Source organism: Heptranchias perlo, chromosome 2 (assembly GCF_035084215.1).
Source record: "Heptranchias perlo isolate sHepPer1 chromosome 2, sHepPer1.hap1, whole genome shotgun sequence".
Lineage (NCBI taxonomy): Eukaryota > Metazoa > Chordata > Chondrichthyes > Hexanchiformes > Hexanchidae > Heptranchias > Heptranchias perlo.
This window is the reverse complement of record NC_090326.1, coordinates 124,551,984-124,574,578: the sequence shown is the minus strand read 5'-3', so window position 1 is coordinate 124,574,578 and position 22,595 is coordinate 124,551,984. Positions and strand designations below refer to the sequence as shown.

Here is a 22,595-nt window from a genome sequence, read left to right as displayed (position 1 = left end):
AGGGGCGAGTGGTGAGTGTGAGCTGGCGGGGCGAGTGGTGAGTGTGGAGCTGGAGGGGCGAGTGGTGAGTGTGGAGCTGGCGGGGCGAGTGGTGAGTGTGGAGCAGGCGGGGCGAGTGGTGAGTGTGGAGCAGGCGGGGCGAGTGGTGAGTGTGGAGCTGGAGGGGCGAGTGGTGAGTGTGGATCTGGCGGGGCGAGTGGTGAGTGTGAGCTGGCGGGGCGAGTGGTGAGTGTGGAGCTGGCGGGGCGAGTGGTGAGTGGTGAGTGTGGAGCTGGCGGGGCGAGTGGTGAGTGTGAGCTGGCGGGGCGAGTGGTGAGTGGTGAGTGTGAGCTGGCGGGGTGAGTGGTGAGTGTGGAGCTGGCGGGGCGAGTGGTGAGTGTGGAGCTGGCGGGCGAGTGGTGAGTGTGGATCTGGCGGGGCGAGTGGTGAGTGTGGATCTGGCGGGGCGAGTGGTGAGTGTGAGCTGGCGGGGCGAGTGGTGAGTGTGAGCTGGCGGGGCGAGTGGTGAGTGTGAGCTGGCGGGGCGAGTGGTGAGTGTGAGCTGGCGGGGCGAGTGGTGAGTGTGGAGCTGGCGGGGCGAGTGGTGAGTGTGGAGCTGGCGGGGCGAGTGGTGAGTGTGGAGCTGGCGGGGCGAGTGGTGAGTGTGAGCTGGCGGGGCGAGTGGTGAGTGTGAGCTGGCGGGGCGAGTGGTGAGTGTGAGCTGGCGGGGCGAGTGGTGAGTGTGGATCTGGCGGGGCGAGTGGTGAGTGTGGAGCTGGCGGGGCGAGTGGTGAGTGTGGAGCTGGCGGGGCGAGTGGTGAGTGTGGAGCTGGCGGGGCGAGTGGTGAGTGTGAGCTGGCGGGGCGAGTGGTGAGTGGTGAGTGTGAGCTGGCGGGGTGAGTGGTGAGTGTGGAGCTGGCGGGGCGAGTGGTGAGTGTGGAGCTGGCGGGCGAGTGGTGAGTGTGGATCTGGCGGGGCGAGTGGTGAGTGTGGATCTGGCGGGGCGAGTGGTGAGTGTGAGCTGGCGGGGCGAGTGGTGAGTGTGAGCTGGCGGGGCGAGTGGTGAGTGTGAGCTGGCGGGGCGAGTGGTGAGTGTGAGCTGGCGGGGCGAGTGGTGAGTGTGGAGCTGGCGGGGCGAGTGGTGAGTGTGGAGCTGGCGGGGCGAGTGGTGAGTGTGGAGCTGGCGGGGCGAGTGGTGAGTGTGAGCTGGCGGGGCGAGTGGTGAGTGTGAGCTGGCGGGGCGAGTGGTGAGTGTGAGCTGGCGGGGCGAGTGGTGAGTGTGGATCTGGCGGGGCGAGTGGTGAGTGTGGATCTGGCGGGGCGAGTGGTGAGTGTGGAGCTGGCGGGGCGAGTGGTGAGTGTGGAGCTGGCGGGGCGAGTGGTGAGTGTGGAGCTGGCGGGGCGAGGGTGAGTGTGGAGCTGGCGGGGCGAGTGGTGAGTGTGGAGCTGGCGGGCGAGTGGTGAGTGTGAGCTGGCGGGGCGAGTGGTGAGTGTGGAGCTGGCGGGCGAGTGGTGAGTGTGAGCTGGCGGGGCGAGTGGTGAGTGGCGAGTGTGGAACTGGCGGGGCGAGTGGTGAGTGTGAGCTGGCGGGGCGAGTGGTGAGTGGCGAGTGTGGAGCTGGCGGGGCGAGTGGTGAGTGTGGAGCTGGCGGGGCGAGTGGTGAGTGTGAGCTGGCGGGGCGAGTGGTGAGTGTGAGCTGGCGGGGCGAGTGGTGAGTGTGAGCTGGCGGGGCGAGTGGTGAGTGTGAGCTGGCGGGGCGAGTGGTGAGTGTGGAGCTGGCGGGGCGAGTGGTGAGTGTGGAGCTGGCGGGGCGAGTGGTGAGTGTGAGCTGGCGGGGCGAGTGGTGAGTGTGAGCTGGCGGGGCGAGTGGTGAGTGGTGAGTGTGGAGCCTGGCGGGGCGAGTGGTGAGTGTGAGCTGGCGGGGCGAGTGGTGAGTGTGAGCTGGCGGGGCGAGTGGTGAGTGGTGAGTGTGGAGCCTGGCGGGGCGAGTGGTGAGTGTGAGCTGGCGGGGCGAGTGGTGAGTGTGGAGCTGGCGGGGCGAGTGGTGAGTGTGGAGCTGGCGGGCGAGTGGTGAGTGTGGAGCTGGCGGGGCGAGTGGTGAGTGTGAGCTGGCGGGGCGAGTGGTGAGCGGTGAGTGTGAGCTGGCGGGGCGAGCAGTGAGTGGTGAGTGTGGAGCTGGCGGGCGAGTGGTGAGTGTGGAGCTGGCGGGGCGAGTGGTGAGTGGTGAGTGTGAGCTGGCGGGGCGAGTGGTGAGTGGTGAGTGTGAGCTGGCGGGGCGAGTGGTGAGTGTGGAGCTGGCGGGCGAGTGGTGAGTGTGGAGCTGGCGGGGCGAGTGGTGAGTGTGAGCTGGCGGGGCGAGTGGTGAGTGTGGAGCTGGCGGGCGAGTGGTGAGTGTGGAGCTGGCGGGGCGAGTGGTGAGTGTGAGCTGGCGGGGCGAGTGGTGAGTGTGGAGCTGGCGGGCGAGTGGTGAGTGTGGAGCTGGCGGGGCGAGTGGTGAGTGTGAGCTGGCGGGGCGAGTGGTGAGTGGTGAGTGTGAGCTGGCGGGGCGAGTGGTGAGTGTGGAGCTGGCGGGGCGAGTGGTGAGTGTGGAGCTGGCGGGGCGAGTGGTGAGTGTGGAGCAGGCGGGGCGAGTGGTGAGTGTGGAGCAGGCGGGGCGAGTGGTGAGTGTGGAGCTGGCGGGGCGAGTGGTGAGTGTGAGCTGGCGGGGCGAGTGGTGAGTGTGGAGCTGGAGGGGCGAGTGGTGAGTGTGGAGCTGGAGGGGCGAGTGGTGAGTGTGGAGCAGGTGGGGCGAGTGGTGAGTGTGGAGCAGGTGGGGCGAGTGGTGAGTGTGGAGCTGGCGGGGCGAGTGGTGAGTGGTGAGTGTGGAGCTGGCGGGCGAGTGGTGAGTGTGAGCTGGCGGGGCGAGTGGTGAGTGTGAGCTGGCAGGGCGAGCAGTGAGCGGTGAGTGTGGAGCTGGCGGGGCGAGTGGTGAGTGTGAGCTGGCAGGGCGAGTGGTGAGTGTGAGCTGGCAGGGCGAGTGGTGAGTGGTGAGTGTGGAGCTGGCGGGCGAGTGGTGAGTGTGAGCTGGCGGGGCGAGTGGTGAGTGTGGAGCTGGAGGGGCGAGTGGTGAGTGTGGAGCTGGCGGGGCGAGTGGTGAGTGTGGAGCTGGAGGGGCGAGTGGTGAGTGTGGAGCTGGAGGGGCGAGTGGTGAGTGTGGAGCTGGAGGGGCGAGTGGTGAGTGTGAGCTGGCGGGGCGAGTGGTGAGTGTGGAGCTGGAGGGGCGAGTGGTGAGTGTGGAGCTGGCGGGGCGAGTGGTGAGTGTGGAGCAGGCGGGGCGAGTGGTGAGTGTGGAGCAGGCGGGGCGAGTGGTGAGTGTGGAGCTGGAGGGGCGAGTGGTGAGTGTGGATCTGGCGGGGCGAGTGGTGAGTGTGAGCTGGCGGGGCGAGTGGTGAGTGTGGAGCTGGCGGGGCGAGTGGTGAGTGGTGAGTGTGGAGCTGGCGGGGCGAGTGGTGAGTGTGAGCTGGCGGGGCGAGTGGTGAGTGGTGAGTGTGAGCTGGCGGGGTGAGTGGTGAGTGTGGAGCTGGCGGGGCGAGTGGTGAGTGTGGAGCTGGCGGGCGAGTGGTGAGTGTGGATCTGGCGGGGCGAGTGGTGAGTGTGGATCTGGCGGGGCGAGTGGTGAGTGTGAGCTGGCGGGGCGAGTGGTGAGTGTGAGCTGGCGGGGCGAGTGGTGAGTGTGAGCTGGCGGGGCGAGTGGTGAGTGTGAGCTGGCGGGGCGAGTGGTGAGTGTGGAGCTGGCGGGGCGAGTGGTGAGTGTGGAGCTGGCGGGGCGAGTGGTGAGTGTGGAGCTGGCGGGGCGAGTGGTGAGTGTGAGCTGGCGGGGCGAGTGGTGAGTGTGAGCTGGCGGGGCGAGTGGTGAGTGTGAGCTGGCGGGGCGAGTGGTGAGTGTGGATCTGGCGGGGCGAGTGGTGAGTGTGGAGCTGGCGGGGCGAGTGGTGAGTGTGGAGCTGGCGGGGCGAGTGGTGAGTGTGGAGCTGGCGGGGCGAGTGGTGAGTGTGGAGCTGGCGGGGCGAGTGGTGAGTGTGGAGCTGGCGGGCGAGTGGTGAGTGTGAGCTGGCGGGGCGAGTGGTGAGTGTGGAGCTGGCGGGCGAGTGGTGAGTGTGAGCTGGCGGGGCGAGTGGTGAGTGGCGAGTGTGGAACTGGCGGGGCGAGTGGTGAGTGTGAGCTGGCGGGGCGAGTGGTGAGTGGCGAGTGTGGAGCTGGCGGGGCGAGTGGTGAGTGTGGAGCTGGCGGGGCGAGTGGTGAGTGTGAGCTGGCGGGGCGAGTGGTGAGTGTGAGCTGGCGGGGCGAGTGGTGAGTGTGAGCTGGCGGGGCGAGTGGTGAGTGTGAGCTGGCGGGGCGAGTGGTGAGTGTGGAGCTGGCGGGGCGAGTGGTGAGTGTGGAGCTGGCGGGGCGAGTGGTGAGTGTGAGCTGGCGGGGCGAGTGGTGAGTGTGAGCTGGCGGGGCGAGTGGTGAGTGGTGAGTGTGGAGCCTGGCGGGGCGAGTGGTGAGTGTGAGCTGGCGGGGCGAGTGGTGAGTGTGAGCTGGCGGGGCGAGTGGTGAGTGGTGAGTGTGGAGCCTGGCGGGGCGAGTGGTGAGTGTGAGCTGGCGGGGCGAGTGGTGAGTGTGGAGCTGGCGGGGCGAGTGGTGAGTGTGGAGCTGGCGGGCGAGTGGTGAGTGTGGAGCTGGCGGGGCGAGTGGTGAGTGTGAGCTGGCGGGGCGAGTGGTGAGCGGTGAGTGTGAGCTGGCGGGGCGAGCAGTGAGTGGTGAGTGTGGAGCTGGCGGGCGAGTGGTGAGTGTGGAGCTGGCGGGGCGAGTGGTGAGTGGTGAGTGTGAGCTGGCGGGGCGAGTGGTGAGTGGTGAGTGTGAGCTGGCGGGGCGAGTGGTGAGTGTGGAGCTGGCGGGCGAGTGGTGAGTGTGGAGCTGGCGGGGCGAGTGGTGAGTGTGAGCTGGCGGGGCGAGTGGTGAGTGTGGAGCTGGCGGGCGAGTGGTGAGTGTGGAGCTGGCGGGGCGAGTGGTGAGTGTGAGCTGGCGGGGCGAGTGGTGAGTGTGGAGCTGGCGGGCGAGTGGTGAGTGTGGAGCTGGCGGGGCGAGTGGTGAGTGTGAGCTGGCGGGGCGAGTGGTGAGTGGCGAGTGTGAGCTGGCGGGGCGAGTGGTGAGTGTGGAGCTGGCGGGGCGAGTGGTGAGTGTGGAGCTGGCGGGGCGAGTGGTGAGTGTGGAGCAGGCGGGGCGAGTGGTGAGTGTGGAGCAGGCGGGGCGAGTGGTGAGTGTGGAGCTGGCGGGGCGAGTGGTGAGTGTGAGCTGGCGGGGCGAGTGGTGAGTGTGGAGCTGGAGGGGCGAGTGGTGAGTGTGGAGCTGGAGGGGCGAGTGGTGAGTGTGGAGCAGGTGGGGCGAGTGGTGAGTGTGGAGCAGGTGGGGCGAGTGGTGAGTGTGGAGCTGGCGGGGCGAGTGGTGAGTGTGGAGCAGGCGGGGCGAGTGGTGAGTGTGAGCTGGAGGGGCGAGTGGTGAGTGTGGAGCTGGAGGGGCGAGTGGTGAGTGTGGAGCTGGCGGGGCGAGTGGTGAGTGTGAGCTGGAGGGGCGAGTGGTGAGTGTGGAGCAGGCGGGGCGAGTGGTGAGTGTGGAGCTGGCGGGGCGAGTGGTGAGTGTGAGCTGGCGGGCGAGTGGTGAGTGTGGAGCAGGCGGGGTGAGTGGTGAGTGTGGAGCAGGCGGGGCGAGTGGTGAGTGTGGAGCTGGAGGGGCGAGTGGTGAGTGTGGATCTGGCGGGGCGAGTGGTGAGTGTGAGCTGGCGGGGCGAGTGGTGAGTGTGGAGCTGGCGGGGCGAGTGGTGAGTGGTGAGTGTGGAGCTGGCGGGGCGAGTGGTGAGTGTGAGCTGGCGGGGCGAGTGGTGAGTGGTGAGTGTGAGCTGGCATGGTGAGTGGTGAGTGTGGAGCTGGCGGGGCGAGTGGTGAGTGTGGAGCTGGCGGGCGAGTGGTGAGTGTGGATCTGGCGGGGCGAGTGGTGAGTGTGGATCTGGCGGGGCGAGTGGTGAGTGTGAGCTGGCGGGGCGAGTGGCGAGTGTGAGCTGGCGGGGCGAGTGGTGAGTGTGGAGCAGGTGGGGCGAGTGGTGAGTGTGGAGCTGGAGGGGCGAGTGGTGAGTGTGAGCTGGCAGGGCGAGTGGTGAGTGTGAGCTGGCAGGGCGAGTGGTGAGTGGTGAGTGTGGAGCTGGCGGGCGAGTGGTGAGTGTGAGCTGGCGGGGCGAGTGGTGAGTGTGAGCTGGCAGGGCGAGCAGTGAGCGGTGAGTGTGGAGCTGGCGGGGCGAGTGGTGAGTGTGAGCTGGCAGGGCGAGTGGTGAGTGTGAGCTGGCAGGGCGAGTGGTGAGTGGTGAGTGTGGAGCTGGCGGGCGAGTGGTGAGTGTGAGCTGGCGGGGCGAGTGGTGAGTGTGGAGCTGGAGGGGCGAGTGGTGAGTGTGGAGCTGGCGGGGCGAGTGGTGAGTGTGGAGCTGGAGGGGCGAGTGGTGAGTGTGGAGCTGGAGGGGCGAGTGGTGAGTGTGGAGCTGGAGGGGCGAGTGGTGAGTGTGAGCTGGCGGGGCGAGTGGTGAGTGTGGAGCTGGAGGGGCGAGTGGTGAGTGTGGAGCTGGCGGGGCGAGTGGTGAGTGTGGAGCAGGCGGGGCGAGTGGTGAGTGTGAGCTGGCGGGGCGAGTGGTGAGTGTGGAGCTGGCGGGGCGAGTGGTGAGTGTGGAGCTGGCGGGGCGAGTGGTGAGTGTGGAGCTGGCGGGGTGAGTGGTGAGTGTGAGCTGGCGGGGCGAGTGGTGAGTGTGGAGCTGGAGGGGCGAGTGGTGAGTGTGAGCTGGCGGGGCGAGTGGTGAGTGTGGAGCTGGCGGGGCGAGTGGTGAGTGTGGATCTGGCGGGGCGAGTGGTGAGTGTGAGCTGGCGGGGCGAGTGGTGAGGGTGAGCTGGCGGGGCGAGTGGTGAGTGTGGAGCTGGCGGGGCGAGTGGTGAGTGTGGAGCTGGCGGGGCGAGTGGTGAGTGTGAGCTGGCGGGGCGAGTGGTGAGTGTGAGCTGGCGGGGCGAGTGGTGAGTGGTGAGTGTGGAGCCTGGCGGGGCGAGTGGTGAGTGTGAGCTGGCGGGGCGAGTGGTGAGTGTGGAGCTGGCGGGGCGAGTGGTGAGTGTGGAGCTGGCGGGCGAGTGGTGAGTGTGGAGCTGGCGGGGCGAGTGGTGAGTGTGAGCTGGCGGGGCGAGTGGTGAGCGGTGAGTGTGAGCTGGCGGGGCGAGCAGTGAGTGGTGAGTGTGGAGCTGGCGGGCGAGTGGTGAGTGTGGAGCTGGCGGGGCGAGTGGTGAGTGTGAGCTGGCGGGGCGAGTGGTGAGTGTGAGCTGGCGGGGCGAGTGGTGAGTGTGAGCTGGCGGGGCGAGTGGTGAGTGTGGAGCTGGCGGGGCGAGTGGTGAGTGTGGAGCCTGGCGGGGCGAGTGGTGAGTGTGGAGCTGGCGGGGCGAGTGGTGAGTGTGAGCTGGCGGGGCGAGTGGTGAGTGGTGAGTGTGAGCTGGCGGGGCGAGTGGTGAGTGTGGAGCTGGCGGGCGAGTGGTGAGTGTGGAGCTGGCGGGGCGAGTGGTGAGTGTGAGCTGGCGGGGCGAGTGGTGAGTGTGGAGCTGGCGGGCGAGTGGTGAGTCTGGAGCTGGCGGGGCGAGTGGTGAGTGTGGAGCTGGCGGGGCGAGTGGTGAATGTGGAGCTGGCGGGGCGAGTGGTGAGTGTGAGCTGGCGGGGCGAGTGGTGAGTGTGGAGCTGGCGGGGCGAGTGGTGAGTGTGGAGCTGGCGGGGCGAGTGGTGAGTGTGAGCTGGCGGGGCGAGTGGTGAGTGTGAGCTGGCGGGGCGAGTGGTGAGTGTGAGCTGGCGGGGCGAGTGGTGAGTGTGAGCTGGCGGGGCGAGTGGTGAGTGTGAGCTGGCGGGGCGAGTGGTGAGTGTGGAGCTGGCGGGGCGAGTGGTGAATGTGGAGCTGGCGGGGCGAGTGGTGAGTGTGGAGCTGGCGGGGCGAGTGGTGAGTGTGAGCTGGCGGGGCGAGTGGTGAGTGTGAGCTGGCGGGGCGAGTGGTGAGTGTGAGCTGGCGGGGCGAGTGGTGAGTGTGGATCTGGCGGGGCGAGTGGTGAGTGTGGAGCTGGCGGGGCGAGTGGTGAGTGTGGAGCTGGCGGGGCGAGTGGTGAGTGTGGAGCTGGCGGGGCGAGTGGTGAGTGTGGAGCTGGCGGGGCGAGTGGTGAGTGTGGAGCTGGCGGGCGAGTGGTGAGTGTGAGCTGGCGGGGCGAGTGGTGAGTGTGGAGCTGGCGGGCGAGTGGTGAGTGTGAGCTGGCGGGGCGAGTGGTGAGTGGCGAGTGTGGAACTGGCGGGGCGAGTGGTGAGTGTGAGCTGGCGGGGCGAGTGGTGAGTGGCGAGTGTGGAGCTGGCGGGGCGAGTGGTGAGTGTGGAGCTGGCGGGGCGAGTGGTGAGTGTGAGCTGGCGGGGCGAGTGGTGAGTGTGAGCTGGCGGGGCGAGTGGTGAGTGTGAGCTGGCGGGGCGAGTGGTGAGTGTGAGCTGGCGGGGCGAGTGGTGAGTGTGAGCTGGCGGGGCGAGTGGTGAGTGTGGAGCTGGCGGGGCGAGTGGTGAGTGTGGAGCTGGCGGGGCGAGTGGTGAGTGTGAGCTGGCGGGGCGAGTGGTGAGTGTGAGCTGGCGGGGCGAGTGGTGAGTGGTGAGTGTGGAGCCTGGCGGGGCGAGTGGTGAGTGTGAGCTGGCGGGGCGAGTGGTGAGTGTGAGCTGGCGGGGCGAGTGGTGAGTGGTGAGTGTGGAGCCTGGCGGGGCGAGTGGTGAGTGTGAGCTGGCGGGGCGAGTGGTGAGTGTGGAGCTGGCGGGGCGAGTGGTGAGTGTGGAGCTGGCGGGCGAGTGGTGAGTGTGGAGCTGGCGGGGCGAGTGGTGAGTGTGAGCTGGCGGGGCGAGTGGTGAGCGGTGAGTGTGAGCTGGCGGGGCGAGCAGTGAGTGGTGAGTGTGGAGCTGGCGGGCGAGTGGTGAGTGTGGAGCTGGCGGGGCGAGTGGTGAGTGGTGAGTGTGAGCTGGCGGGGCGAGTGGTGAGTGGTGAGTGTGAGCTGGCGGGGCGAGTGGTGAGTGTGGAGCTGGCGGGCGAGTGGTGAGTGTGGAGCTGGCGGGGCGAGTGGTGAGTGTGAGCTGGCGGGGCGAGTGGTGAGTGTGGAGCTGGCGGGCGAGTGGTGAGTGTGGAGCTGGCGGGGCGAGTGGTGAGTGTGAGCTGGCGGGGCGAGTGGTGAGTGTGGAGCTGGCGGGCGAGTGGTGAGTGTGGAGCTGGCGGGGCGAGTGGTGAGTGTGAGCTGGCGGGGCGAGTGGTGAGTGGTGAGTGTGAGCTGGCGGGGCGAGTGGTGAGTGTGGAGCTGGCGGGGCGAGTGGTGAGTGTGGAGCTGGCGGGGCGAGTGGTGAGTGTGGAGCAGGCGGGGCGAGTGGTGAGTGTGGAGCAGGCGGGGCGAGTGGTGAGTGTGGAGCTGGCGGGGCGAGTGGTGAGTGTGAGCTGGCGGGGCGAGTGGTGAGTGTGGAGCTGGAGGGGCGAGTGGTGAGTGTGGAGCTGGAGGGGCGAGTGGTGAGTGTGGAGCAGGTGGGGCGAGTGGTGAGTGTGGAGCAGGCGGGGCGAGTGGTGAGTGTGGAGCTGGCGGGGCGAGTGGTGAGTGTGGAGCAGGCGGGGCGAGTGGTGAGTGTGAGCTGGAGGGGCGAGTGGTGAGTGTGGAGCTGGAGGGGCGAGTGGTGAGTGTGGAGCTGGCGGGGCGAGTGGTGAGTGTGAGCTGGAGGGGCGAGTGGTGAGTGTGGAGCAGGCGGGGCGAGTGGTGAGTGTGGAGCTGGCGGGGCGAGTGGTGAGTGTGAGCTGGCGGGCGAGTGGTGATTGTGGAGCAGGCGGGGTGAGTGGTGAGTGTGGAGCAGGCGGGGCGAGTGGTGAGTGTGGAGCTGGAGGGGCGAGTGGTGAGTGTGGATCTGGCGGGGCGAGTGGTGAGTGTGAGCTGGCGGGGCGAGTGGTGAGTGTGGAGCTGGCGGGGCGAGTGGTGAGTGGTGAGTGTGGAGCTGGCGGGGCGAGTGGTGAGTGTGAGCTGGCGGGGCGAGTGGTGAGTGGTGAGTGTGAGCTGGCGGGGTGAGTGGTGAGTGTGGAGCTGGCGGGGCGAGTGGTGAGTGTGGAGCTGGCGGGCGAGTGGTGAGTGTGGATCTGGCGGGGCGAGTGGTGAGTGTGGATCTGGCGGGGCGAGTGGTGAGTGTGAGCTGGCGGGGCGAGTGGTGAGTGTGAGCTGGCGGGGCGAGTGGTGAGTGTGAGCTGGCGGGGCGAGTGGTGAGTGTGGAGCAGGTGGGGCCAGTGGTGAGTGTGGAGCTGGAGGGGCGAGTGGTGAGTGTGAGCTGGCAGGGCGAGTGGTGAGTGTGAGCTGGCAGGGCGAGTGGTGAGTGGTGAGTGTGGAGCTGGCGGGCGAGTGGTGAGTGTGAGCTGGCGGGGCGAGTGGTGAGTGTGAGCTGGCAGGGCGAGCAGTGAGCGGTGAGTGTGGAGCTGGCGGGGCGAGTGGTGAGTGTGAGCTGGCAGGGCGAGTGGTGAGTGTGAGCTGGCAGGGCGAGTGGTGAGTGGTGAGTGTGGAGCTGGCGGGCGAGTGGTGAGTGTGAGCTGGCGGGGCGAGTGGTGAGTGTGGAGCTGGAGGGGCGAGTGGTGAGTGTGGAGCTGGCGGGGCGAGTGGTGAGTGTGGAGCTGGAGGGGCGAGTTGTGAGTGTGGAGCTGGAGGGGCGAGTGGTGAGTGTGGAGCTGGAGGGGCGAGTGGTGAGTGTGAGCTGGCGGGGCGAGTGGTGAGTGTGGAGCTGGAGGGGCGAGTGGTGAGTGTGGAGCTGGCGGGGCGAGTGGTGAGTGTGGAGCAGGCGGGGCGAGTGGTGAGTGTGAGCTGGCGGGGCGAGTGGTGAGTGTGGAGCTGGCGGGGCGAGTGGTGAGTGTGGAGCTGGCGGGGCGAGTGGTGAGTGTGGAGCTGGCGGGGTGAGTGGTGAGTGTGGAGCTGGAGGGGCGAGTGGTGAGTGTGAGCTGGCGGGGCGAGTGGTGAGTGTGGAGCTGGCGGGGCGAGTGGTGAGTGTGGATCTGGCGGGGCGAGTGGTGAGTGTGAGCTGGCGGGGCGAGTGGTGAGTGTGAGCTGGCGGGGCGAGTGGTGAGTGTGGAGCTGGCGGGGCGAGTGGTGAGTGTGGAGCTGGCGGGGCGAGTGGTGAGTGTGAGCTGGCGGGGCGAGTGGTGAGTGTGAGCTGGCGGGGCGAGTGGTGAGTGGTGAGTGTGGAGCCTGGCGGGGCGAGTTGTGAGTGTGAGCTGGCGGGGTGCGTGGTGAGTGTGGAGCCGGCGGGGCGAGTGGTGAGTGTGGAGCTGGCGGGCGAGTGGTGAGTGTGGAGCTGGCGGGGCGAGTGGTGAGTGTGAGCTGGCGGGGCGAGTGGTGAGCGGTGAGTGTGAGCTGGCGGGGCGAGCAGTGAGTGGTGAGTGTGGAGCTGGCGGGCGAGTGGTGAGTGTGGAGCTGCGGGGCGAGTGGTGAGTGTGGAGCTGGCGGGGCGAGTGGTGAGTGTGAGCTGGCGGGGCGAGTGGTGAGTGTGAGCTGGCGGGGCGAGTGGTGAGTGTGAGCTGGCGGGGCGAGTGGTGAGTGTGGAGCTGGCGGGGCGAGTGGTGAGTGTGGAGCCTGGCGGGGCGAGTGGTGAGTGTGGAGCTGGCGGGGCGAGTGGTGAGTGGTGAGTGTGAGCTGGCGGGGCGAGTGGTGAGTGGTGAGTGTGAGCTGGCGGGGCGAGTGGTGAGTGTGGAGCTGGCGGGCGAGTGGTGAGTGTGGAGCTGGCGGGGCGAGTGGTGAGTGTGAGCTGGCGGGGCGAGTGGTGAGTGTGGAGCTGGCGGGCGAGTGGTGAGTGTGGAGCTGGCGGGGCGAGTGGTGAGTGTGGAGCTGGCGGGGCGAGTGGTGAATGTGGAGCTGGCGGGGCGAGTGGTGAGTGTGAGCTGGCGGGGCGAGTGGTGAGTGTGGAGCTGGCGGGGCGAGTGGTGAGTGTGGAGCTGGCGGGGCGAGTGGTGAGTGTGGAGCTGGCGGGGCGAGTGGTGAGTGTGAGCTGGCGGGGCGAGTGGTGAGTGTGAGCTGGCGGGGCGAGTGGTGAGTGTGGAGCTGGCGGGGCGAGTGGTGAGTGTGAGCTGGCGGGGCGAGTGGTGAGTGTGAGCTGGCGGGGCGAGTGGTGAGTGTGAGCTGGCGGGGCGAGTGGTGAGTGTGGAGCTGGCGGGGCGAGTGGTGAGTGTGAGCTGGCGGGGTGAGTGGTGAGTGTGAGCTGGCGGGGCGAGTGGTGAGTGGTGAGTGTGGAGCCTGGCGGGGCGAGTGGTGAGTGTGAGCTGGCGGGGCGAGTGGTGAGTGGTGAGTGTGGAGCTGGCGGGCGAGTGGTGAGTGTGGAGCTGGCGGGGCGAGTGGTGAGTGTGAGCTGGCGGGGCGAGTGGTGAGTGTGAGCTGGCGGGGCGAGTGGTGAGTGTGAGCTGGCGGGGCGAGTGGTGAGTGTGAGCTGGCGGGGCGAGTGGTGAGTGTGGAGCTGGCGGGGCGAGTGGTGAGTGTGGAGCCTGGCGGGGCGAGTGGTGAGTGTGAGCTGGCGGGGCGAGTGGTGAGTGGTGAGTGTGGAGCTGGCGGGGCGAGTGGTGAGTGTGAGCTGGCGGGGCGAGTGGTGAGTGTGGAGCTGGCGGGGCGAGTGGTGAGTGTGAGCTGGCGGGGCGAGTGGTGAGTGTGAGCTGGCGGGGCGAGTGGTGAGTGTGAGCTGGCGGGTCGAGTGGTGAGTGTGGAGCTGGCGGGGCGAGTGGTGAGTGTGGAGCTGGCGGGGCGAGTGGTGAGTGTGAGCTGGTGGGGCGAGTGGTGAGTGTGGAGCTGGCGGGGCGAGTGGTGAGTGTGAGCTGGCGGGGCGAGTGGTGAGTGTGAGCTGGCGGGGCGAGCAGTGAGCGGTGAGTGTGGAGCTGGCGGGGCGAGTGGTGAGTGGTGAGTGTGAGCTGGCGGGGCGAGCAGTGAGCGGTGAGTGTGGAGCTGGCGGGGCGAGTGGTGAGTGGTGAGTGTGGAGCTGGCGGGGCGAGTGGTGAGTGTGAGCTGGCGGGGCGAGTGGTGAGTGTGAGCTGGCGGGGCGAGTGGTGAGTGTGAGCTGGCGGGGCGAGCAGTGAGCGGTGAGTGTGGAACTGGCGGGGCGAGTGGTGAGTGTGAGCTGGCCTGGCGAGTGGTGAGTGTGGAGCTGGAGGGGCGAGTGGTGAGTGTGAGCTGGCGGGGCGAGTGGTGAGTGTGAGCTGGCGGGGCGAGTGGTGAGTGTGGATCTGGAGGGGCGAGTGGTGAGTGTGAGCTGGCGGGGCGAGTGGTGAGTATGAGCTGGCGGGGCGAGTGGTGAGTGTGGATCTGGAGGGGCGAGTGGTGAGTGTGGAGCAGGCGGGGCGAGTGGTGAGTGTGAGCTGGCGGGGCGAGTGGTGAGTGTGGAGCTGGCGGGGCGAGTGGTGAGTGTGAGCTGGCGGGGCGAGTGGTGAGTGTGAGCTGGCGGGGCGAGTGGTGAGTGTGAGCTGGCGGGGCGAGTGGTGAGTGTGAGCTGGCGGGGCGAGTGGTGAGTGTGAGCTGGCGGGGCGAGTGGTGAGTGTGAGCTGGCGGGGCGAGTGGTGAGTGTGGAGCTGGCGGGGCGAGTGGTGAGTGTGGAGCTGGCGGGGCGAGTGGTGAGTGTGGAGCTGGCGGGGCGAGTGGTGAGTGTGAGCTGGCGGGGCGAGTGGTGAGTGTGAGCTGGCGGGGCGAGTGGTGAGTGTGAGCTGGCGGGGCGAGTGGTGAGTGTGGATCTGGCGGGGCGAGTGGTGAGTGTGGAGCTGGCGGGGCGAGTGGTGAGTGTGGAGCTGGCGGGGCGAGTGGTGAGTGTGGAGCTGGCGGGGCGAGTGGTGAGTGTGGAGCTGGCGGGGCGAGTGGTGAGTGTGGAGCTGGCGGGCGAGTGGTGAGTGTGAGCTGGCGGGGCGAGTGGTGAGTGTGGAGCTGGCGGGCGAGTGGTGAGTGTGAGCTGGCGGGGCGAGTGGTGAGTGGCGAGTGTGGAACTGGCGGGGCGAGTGGTGAGTGTGAGCTGGCGGGGCGAGTGGTGAGTGGCGAGTGTGGAGCTGGCGGGGCGAGTGGTGAGTGTGGAGCTGGCGGGGCGAGTGGTGAGTGTGAGCTGGCGGGGCGAGTGGTGAGTGTGAGCTGGCGGGGCGAGTGGTGAGTGTGAGCTGGCGGGGCGAGTGGTGAGTGTGAGCTGGCGGGGCGAGTGGTGAGTGTGAGCTGGCGGGGCGAGTGGTGAGTGTGGAGCTGGCGGGGCGAGTGGTGAGTGTGGAGCTGGCGGGGCGAGTGGTGAGTGTGAGCTGGCGGGGCGAGTGGTGAGTGTGAGCTGGCGGGGCGAGTGGTGAGTGGTGAGTGTGGAGCCTGGCGGGGCGAGTGGTGAGTGTGAGCTGGCGGGGCGAGTGGTGAGTGTGAGCTGGCGGGGCGAGTGGTGAGTGGTGAGTGTGGAGCCTGGCGGGGCGAGTGGTGAGTGTGAGCTGGCGGGGCGAGTGGTGAGTGTGGAGCTGGCGGGGCGAGTGGTGAGTGTGGAGCTGGCGGGCGAGTGGTGAGTGTGGAGCTGGCGGGGCGAGTGGTGAGTGTGAGCTGGCGGGGCGAGTGGTGAGCGGTGAGTGTGAGCTGGCAGGGCGAGCAGTGAGTGGTGAGTGTGGAGCTGGCGGGCGAGTGGTGAGTGTGGAGCTGGCGGGGCGAGTGGTGAGTGGTGAGTGTGAGCTGGCGGGGCGAGTGGTGAGTGGTGAGTGTGAGCTGGCGGGGCGAGTGGTGAGTGTGGAGCTGGCGGGCGAGTGGTGAGTGTGGAGCTGGCGGGGCGAGTGGTGAGTGTGAGCTGGCGGGGCGAGTGGTGAGTGTGGAGCTGGCGGGCGAGTGGTGAGTGTGGAGCTGGCGGGGCGAGTGGTGAGTGTGAGCTGGCGGGGCGAGTGGTGAGTGTGGAGCTGGCGGGCGAGTGGTGAGTGTGGAGCTGGCGGGGCGAGTGGTGAGTGTGAGCTGGCGGGGCGAGTGGTGAGTGGTGAGTGTGAGCTGGCGGGGCGAGTGGTGAGTGTGGAGCTGGCGGGGCGAGTGGTGAGTGTGGAGCTGGCGGGGCGAGTGGTGAGTGTGGAGCAGGCGGGGCGAGTGGTGAGTGTGGAGCAGGCGGGGCGAGTGGTGAGTGTGGAGCTGGCGGGGCGAGTGGTGAGTGTGAGCTGGCGGGGCGAGTGGTGAGTGTGGAGCTGGAGGGGCGAGTGGTGAGTGTGGAGCTGGAGGGGCGAGTGGTGAGTGTGGAGCAGGCGGGGCGAGTGGTGAGTGTGGAGCTGGCGGGGCGAGTGGTGAGTGTGAGCTGGCGGGGTGAGTGGTGAGTGTGGAGCAGGAGGGGCGAGTGGTGAGTGTGGAGCAGGCGGGGCGAGTGGTGAGTGTGGAGCTGGCGGGGCGAGTGGTGAGTGTGAGCTGGCGGGGCGAGTGGTGAGTGTGGAGCTGGAGGGGCGAGTGGTGAGTGTGGAGCTGGAGGGGCGAGTGGTGAGTGTGGAGCTGGCGGGGCGAGTGGTGAGTGTGGAGCTGGCGGGGCGAGTGGTGAGTGTGAGCTGGCGGGGCGAGTGGTGAGTGTGAGCTGGCGGGGCGAGTGGTGAGTGTGGAGCTGGCGGGGCGAGTGGTGAGTGTGAGCTGGCGGGGCGAGTGGTGAGTGTGAGCTGGCGGGGCGAGTGGTGAGTGTGAGCTGGCGGGGCGAGTGGTGAGTGTGGAGCTGGCGGGGCGAGTGGTGAGTGTGAGCTGGCGGGGCGAGTGGTGAGTGTGAGCTGGCGGGGCGAGTGGTGAGTGGTGAGTGTGGAGCCTGGCGGGGCGAGTGGTGAGTGGTGAGTGTGGAGCTGGCGGGGCGAGTGGTGAGTGGTGAGTGTGGAGCTGGCGGGGCGAGTGGCGAGTGTGGAGCTGGCGGGGCGAGTGGTGAGTGTGAGCTGGCGGGGCGAGTGGTGAGTGTGAGCTGGCGGGGCGAGTGGTGAGTGGTGAGTGTGGAGCTGGCGGGGCGAGTGGCGAGTGTGGAGCTGGCGGGGCGAGTGGTGAGTGTGAGCTGGCGGGGCGAGTGGTGAGTGTGAGCTGGCGGGGCGAGTGGTGAGTGGTGAGTGTGGAGCTGGCGGGGCGAGTGGTGAGTGTGAGCTGTCGGGGCGAGTGGTGAGTGTGAGCTGGCGGGGCGAGTGGTGAGTGTGAGCTGGCGGGTCGAGTGGTGAGTGTGGAGCTGGCGGGGCGAGTGGTGAGTGTGGAGCCTGGCGGGGCGAGTGGTGAGTGTGAGTTGGCGGGGCGAGTGGTGAGTGTGAGCTGGCGGGGCGAGTGGTGAGTGTGGAGCTGGAGGGGCGAGTGGTGAGTGTGGAGCTGGCCGGGCGAGTGGTGAGTGTGGAGCTGGCGGGGCGAGTGGTGAGTGTGGAGCTGGCGGGGCGAGTGGTGAGTGTGAGCTGGCGGGGCGAGTGGTGAGTGTGAGCTGGCGGGGCGAGCAGTGAGCGGTGAGTGTGGAGCTGGCGGGGCGAGTGGTGAGTGGTGAGTGTGAGCTGGCGGGGCGAGTGGTGAGTGTGAGCTGGCGGGGCGAGTGGTGAGTGTGGAGCTGGCGGGGCGAGTGGTGAGTGTGGATCTGGAGGGGCGAGTGGTGAGTGTGGAGCAGGCGGGGCGAGTGGTGAGTGTGGAGCTGGAGGGGCGAGTGGTGAGTGTGGAGCTGGCGGGGTGAGCGGTGAGTGTGGAGCTGGCGGGGCGAGTGGTGAGTGTGGAGCTGGAGGGGCGAGTGGTGAGTGTGGAGCTGGCGGGGCGAGTGGTGAGTGTGAGCTGGCGGGGCGAGTGGTGAGTGTGGAGCTGGCGGGCGAGTGGTGAGTGTGAGCTGGCGGGGCGAGTGGTGAGTGTGAGCTGGCGGGGCGAGTGGCGAGTGTGAGCTGGCGGGGCGAGTGGTGAGTGTGAGCTGGCGGGGCGAGTGGTGAGTGGCGAGTGTGGAACTGGCGGGGCGAGTGGTGAGTGTGAGCTGGCGGGGCGAGTGGTGAGTGGCGAGTGTGGAGCTGGCGGGGCGAGTGGTGAGTGTGGAGCTGGCGGGGCGAGTGGTGAGTGTGAGCTGGCGGGGCGAGTGGTGAGTGTGAGCTGGCGGGGCGAGTGGTGAGTGGCGAGTGTGGAGCTGGCGGGGCGAGCAGTGAGCGGTGAGTGTGGAGCTGGCGGGGCGAGTGGTGAGTGTGAGCTGGCGGGGCGAGTGGTGAGTGGCGAGTGTGGAGCTGGCGGGGCGAGTGGTGAGTGTGGAGCTGGCGGGGCGAGTGGCGAGTGTGGAGCTGGCGGGGCGAGTGGTGAGTGTGAGCTGGCGGGGCGAGTGGCGAGTGTGGAGCTGGCGGGGCGAGTGGTGAGTGTGGAGCTGGCGGGACGAGTGGTGAGTGTGGAGCTGGAGGGGTGAGTTGCGAGCGGTAAGTTGGCGGGATAAGTGGTGAGCGTGGAGCTGGGGGCAAGTAGTGAGTGTGGAGCTGGCGGGGCGAGTGTCCAGCTCACCCTAGCTTGCCAGCATGAGGCCCAGGCCATTTTAACTCTTGGGCTCCATTTAAATGCATCAGGCCTGATCCCCGCCCAAATCCAGCGGCAATGATGTGAGGCTAGCGGGCGGGGGTCAGACAAACGCAGCAGGAGGCCACAGCTGCGGAACCACGGGAGCAGTCTCTGGCAGTCAGGTAAGTGGATCCGCAGAACGATAGCAAATCGCAGTTGCTGGAGGGAATCCCAGGGCAGGGGAGGACCTAGGTCTCTTAAAAGTTACTTACCTTTTCTGCCTCCTTCTTGGCCTGCTGCTCTTTGGCGCTGGGGTTTCCCTGGCGAGGCCGGCACAGGGCCCTAACCTCACGACATGAAGTTAAAATAGCGTTGGGGTCATGAGACCCCGCGCTTGAATCTCATTGAGGCCCACCGCCTGCCTGGACTGACCAAAATGCGCCTGCTAAAATGGCACATGACGCGAGGTCGGCGGGAAGACGGTGAGTGGCAAGCTGCTGCAATCTGAACCCACAGCACACCCCGTCAGTGCAAAATGTTAAAATCGGGGCTTTAAAGTAGGCCAAGATCTTTTCTCCTAATCGCTATCACAACACTAGAGTGTGCAAACAAAAAGAGTGCACTAACAAATAGGGTCCGGGTAAGAAAAAATGGCAAAAAGACAAATAGGACCAAAGTACAAAAAATTGTTAAGATGTCTAAAAATGTTAAAAGGACAAATCTAAAGGCACCGTATCTGAATGAATGAAGCATTCGTAATGACCTGATGCCATCTCATGGCATCAGGTCAAACGGGGGCAAGGAAACCTTCTACTGATAACCACTTACTGCCCTCCCTCAGTTGATGAATCAGTACTCCTCCATGTTGAGCACCACTTGGAGGAAGCACCGAGGGTAGCAAGGGCACAGAATGTACTCTGGGTGGAGGACTTCAATGTCCATCACCAAGAGTGGCTCGGTAGCACCACTGCTGACCGAGCTGGCCAAGTTCTGAAGGACATAGCTGCCAGACTGGGCCTGCAACAGGTGGTGAGCGAACCAACACAAGGGAAAAACCTACTTGACCTCATCCTCACCAGTCTACCTGTCGCAGATGCATCTGTCCATGACAGTATTGGTAGGAGTGACCAATTGGAGACGAAGTCCCATCTTCACACTGAGGACACCATCCAACGTGTTGGGTGGCATTTGCACAGTGCTAAATGGGATAGATTCAGAACAGATCTAGCAGCTCAAAACTAGGCATCCATGAGGCGCTGTGGGCCATCAGCAGCAGCAGAATTGTATTCCAGCACAACCTGTAACCTCATGGCCTGGCATATTCCTCACTCTACCATTGCCAACAAGCCAGGGGATCAACCCTGGTTCAATGAGGAGTGTAGAAGAGCATGCCAAGGCAATAAACATGAGGTGCCAACCTGGTGAAGCTACAACGCAGGACTACATGCATGTTAAACAGCAAAAGGAACATGTTATAGACAGAGCTAAACGATTCCACAAACAATGGATCAGATCAAAGCTCTGCAGTCCTGCTACATCCAGTCGTGAATGGTGGTGGACAATTAAACAACTAACGGGAGGAGAGGCTCTGTGAACATCCCCATCCTCAATGATGGCAGAGTCCAGCACATGAGTGCAAATGACAAGGCTGAAGCGTTTGCAACCATCTTCAGCCAGAAGTGCCAAGTGGATGATCCATTTCGGCCTCCTCCTGATATCCCCACCATCACAGAAGCCAGTCTTCAGCCAATTTGATTCACTCCACGTGATGTCAAGAAACAACTGAGTGCATTGGATACAACAAAGGCTATGGGCCCCGATAACATCCCGGCTGTAGTGCTGAAGACTTGTGCTCCAGAACTAGCCGCGCCTCTAGCCAAACTGCTCCAGTACAGCTACAACATTGGCATTACCCAACAGTGTGGAAAATTGCCCAGGTATGTCCTGTCCACAAAAAGCAGGACAAATCTGATCCAGCCAATTACCGCCCAATCAGTCTACTCTCAATCATCAACAAAATGATGGAAGGTGTTGTCGACAGTGCTATCAAGCGACACTTACTCACCAATAACCTGCTCACCGATGCTCAGTTTGGGTTCCGCCAGGACTACTCGGCTCCAGACCTCATTACAGCCTTGGTCCAAACATGGACAAAAGAGCTGAATTCCAGAGGTGAGGTGAGAGTGACTGCCCTTGACATCAAGATAGCATTTTACCGAGCGTGGCATCGAGGAGCCCTAGTAATATTGAAGTCAATGGGAATCAGGGGGGAAACTCTCCAGTGGCTGGAGTCATACCTAGCACAAAGGAAGATGGTAGTGGTGGTTGGAGGCCAATCATCTCAGTCCTAGGACATTGCTGCAGGAGTTCCTCAGGGCAGTGTTCTCGGCCCAACCATCTTCAGCTGCTTCATCAATGACCTTCCCTCCATCATAAGGTCAGAAATAGGGATGTTCGCTGATGGTTGCAGTGTTCAGTTCCATTCGCAACCCCTCAGATAATGAAGCAGTCCGTGCCCACATGCAGCAAGACCTGGACAACATCCAGGCATGGGCTGATCAGTGACAAGTAACATTCGCGCCAGACAAGTGCCAGGCAATGACCATCTCCAACAAGAGAGTGTCTAACCACCTCCTTGCAGCACCAGAAGACCTCTGCTACATCATTTAAAAGGGCAGAAGAGCCCTGAAGATTAAAATGGCTGCAGATTTTGTTGGCCTACAAATGTAAGTTCTGAGGCCTCTACCAGGTCCCCACCCTCTTCAGGGTTAAGACCACTGCTACCTTGGGAGGGAAATATGCAAGGAACCCAGGCCCTGCCTCCCCACTGGCATGTGCATGTGGCAAGGAAGGAGTGGCCAGCAGTAATCTTGGGGAGTAAAATTCATATTGCTGCAGGGGAGCGGCAGTAGGCCTCACCACCTCATTTTCACATCATTTCTGCCACCATCCTGCCCAATTTGGGGTGGGGTATAGGAAGAAAATCTAGCACTATCTATCCAAAAAAGCTATGACACGGAGACAGGGTTGCAGGAGATTTTTTAAAAACTAAATATAATTCTAAGGGTGATTTGGATCACTGTTTATATTCTACACAGTACAAGCTAAACGAACATTATGGGATTTTTTTAAGTATCTCTGGTAGAATTCTGTGCAAATCAGTCATGTTAACTCATAGCCTAAATTCATTTGTGCAAGGTTTGAAAATGGAAAGTAAAGGAAAACTACCTCCACATTGGGCACAGAGATGTGCAGGTGAAGGCTATAAAATCTTTTAATAAATCCTTCATCAATAAATACAAAGGAATGCTCAGATGTAACAGTCGCTCACATCCTTACAGTATATGTATTGAAGTTAGTTCCAGTGCATTGCAACTTATTTGATAAAGAAGAAGAAATAAAGAACTTGCATTTATATCGTGCCTTTAGTTACCTCAGGACATCCTAAAGCACTTCAAAGCCAATGAAATACTTTCGAACTTGTCACTGTTGTAATGTTGGTGTTTATGCCATTTTTACGGGGTTTCCACCAATCTTCTGCTGAGGTTCCGGTGGACAATTGATAAGGCCCCTCACGGAAATTCCACTCCTAAATTGGTTGAGGGATGAATATTAGTCAAGTCACATAAGTCAGTAATGCATGTCTTTCCAATGTTACAATTCAAAACTTTGACGATTCTCTCAGTACTGAAGATTGCTAAATCACAGCCATGAACCATATGAATCTCACTGGCCTAAAATAAATGGCTGTAAAGTCATTAGATAGCTTTTGAAGTCCATTAGAATTTGAGTTCAGCTCAGCTTATCCTTTATGACTGGAACATTACTTACTAATTATGAGTGACTGACTTTGACTGTCAGGTTACAGAGGGTCTAGTATTCTAAAACCGCAGGAGTTCTAGTTTGCGCTTTCTCTCCCCCTCTCTCTCATACACATGTTTTACTTGTACGCACAAATAATTCTTTTGTCCCGCCACTAGAATGCCACTTGCAAGGGGATTAAATGAATAAATTAATTTCCATTAACACCACTATATGAAGGGCCATTAGGGATTTCAAAAATGCAACCTTGGAGTTGGTTCTACAACTCGAGAACTTGTGACTGAGAATAACCTTACGCCTTGTAGGTATGAAGTGGATAATGTAGTATCCAGATGTGAATACAGTTCTGAAAAAAGAAATAAATACCTAAATAAAAGGTTGGGTTGATAGATACTCTCAATCACCTAGGCATGGCCATAAGCTCTGATTTAGTTAAGTCCTAATGTACACAAAGAAAGTTCTGATTTGACAGGTGAAACATGATGATATCCCACTTGTAATGTAATATGGCCTGAGGGTATTGCACAGAAATCTGACCAGCTAAAAGGAAACCTGAGTACTTTGTGTCTGTAGGCTTCCTCACTCTAATGCTTTGACTTACGCCTGTTTTTGCGCCGATCTTGCCAATGACAACTTACAGCGAAATTTCCTGAGAATCTTATTAGTATACGTTGAAACGTAAAAACAAGTGGAACTGACTGTAAACAATCGGGGCCCAAAGAAAGCTTGGAACATACGCCATCTTCTTTCTTTAAGCCTCTCTTTTTCTTATTGATGTTATGAAAATTAAAGTTGGAATCCATCAAACCATCATTTATGCACATTGAGCACAGCATGTTTAGGAAAATGCAATTCTGGAAGTTTTCCTCTTTATTACGTAACAGATTCTGATGTCATAAAAAACATTCAACGATATAGAAAATACAGTGCAAGTCCAGTAAGGAGAAATTTAAAATTCACTAAAAAATCACCATGAAACGCCAGAAATAGTGACTTCAGCCACTACACCCTGTTTTGACAAAAAAATATTTTGTCCATGGTTTCTTACTTTTTTTTTACTATGTTTCTTAGTTTAAAACAGGTTTTTAAATTGTCACACTCAATATGTGGGTAATATATTCATTTAAAAGTGGGCATGTTGGCTAGAAAGATGAAAGAGCCACAGAGCCTCCTCCATCAGCCGCACAAATCAGGAAATTCCAAAAGTGCAGCTTGCAATTTTTCATCTATTGCGGACAGTCATAGTCAGCGTGACCACAATTTCTTGACGTGTGCAGGTGGCTT

The 22,595-nt window shown here is 63.4% G+C and overlaps 1 protein-coding gene across 1 annotated transcript in view; it reads left to right on the top strand.

Moving 5' to 3' along the window:
* Positions 1-22,595, top strand: part of cubn (cubilin (intrinsic factor-cobalamin receptor)) — a 347,393-nt gene that overhangs the window by 251,263 nt on the left and 73,535 nt on the right. The gene's annotated exons all lie outside the window — the stretch shown is intronic.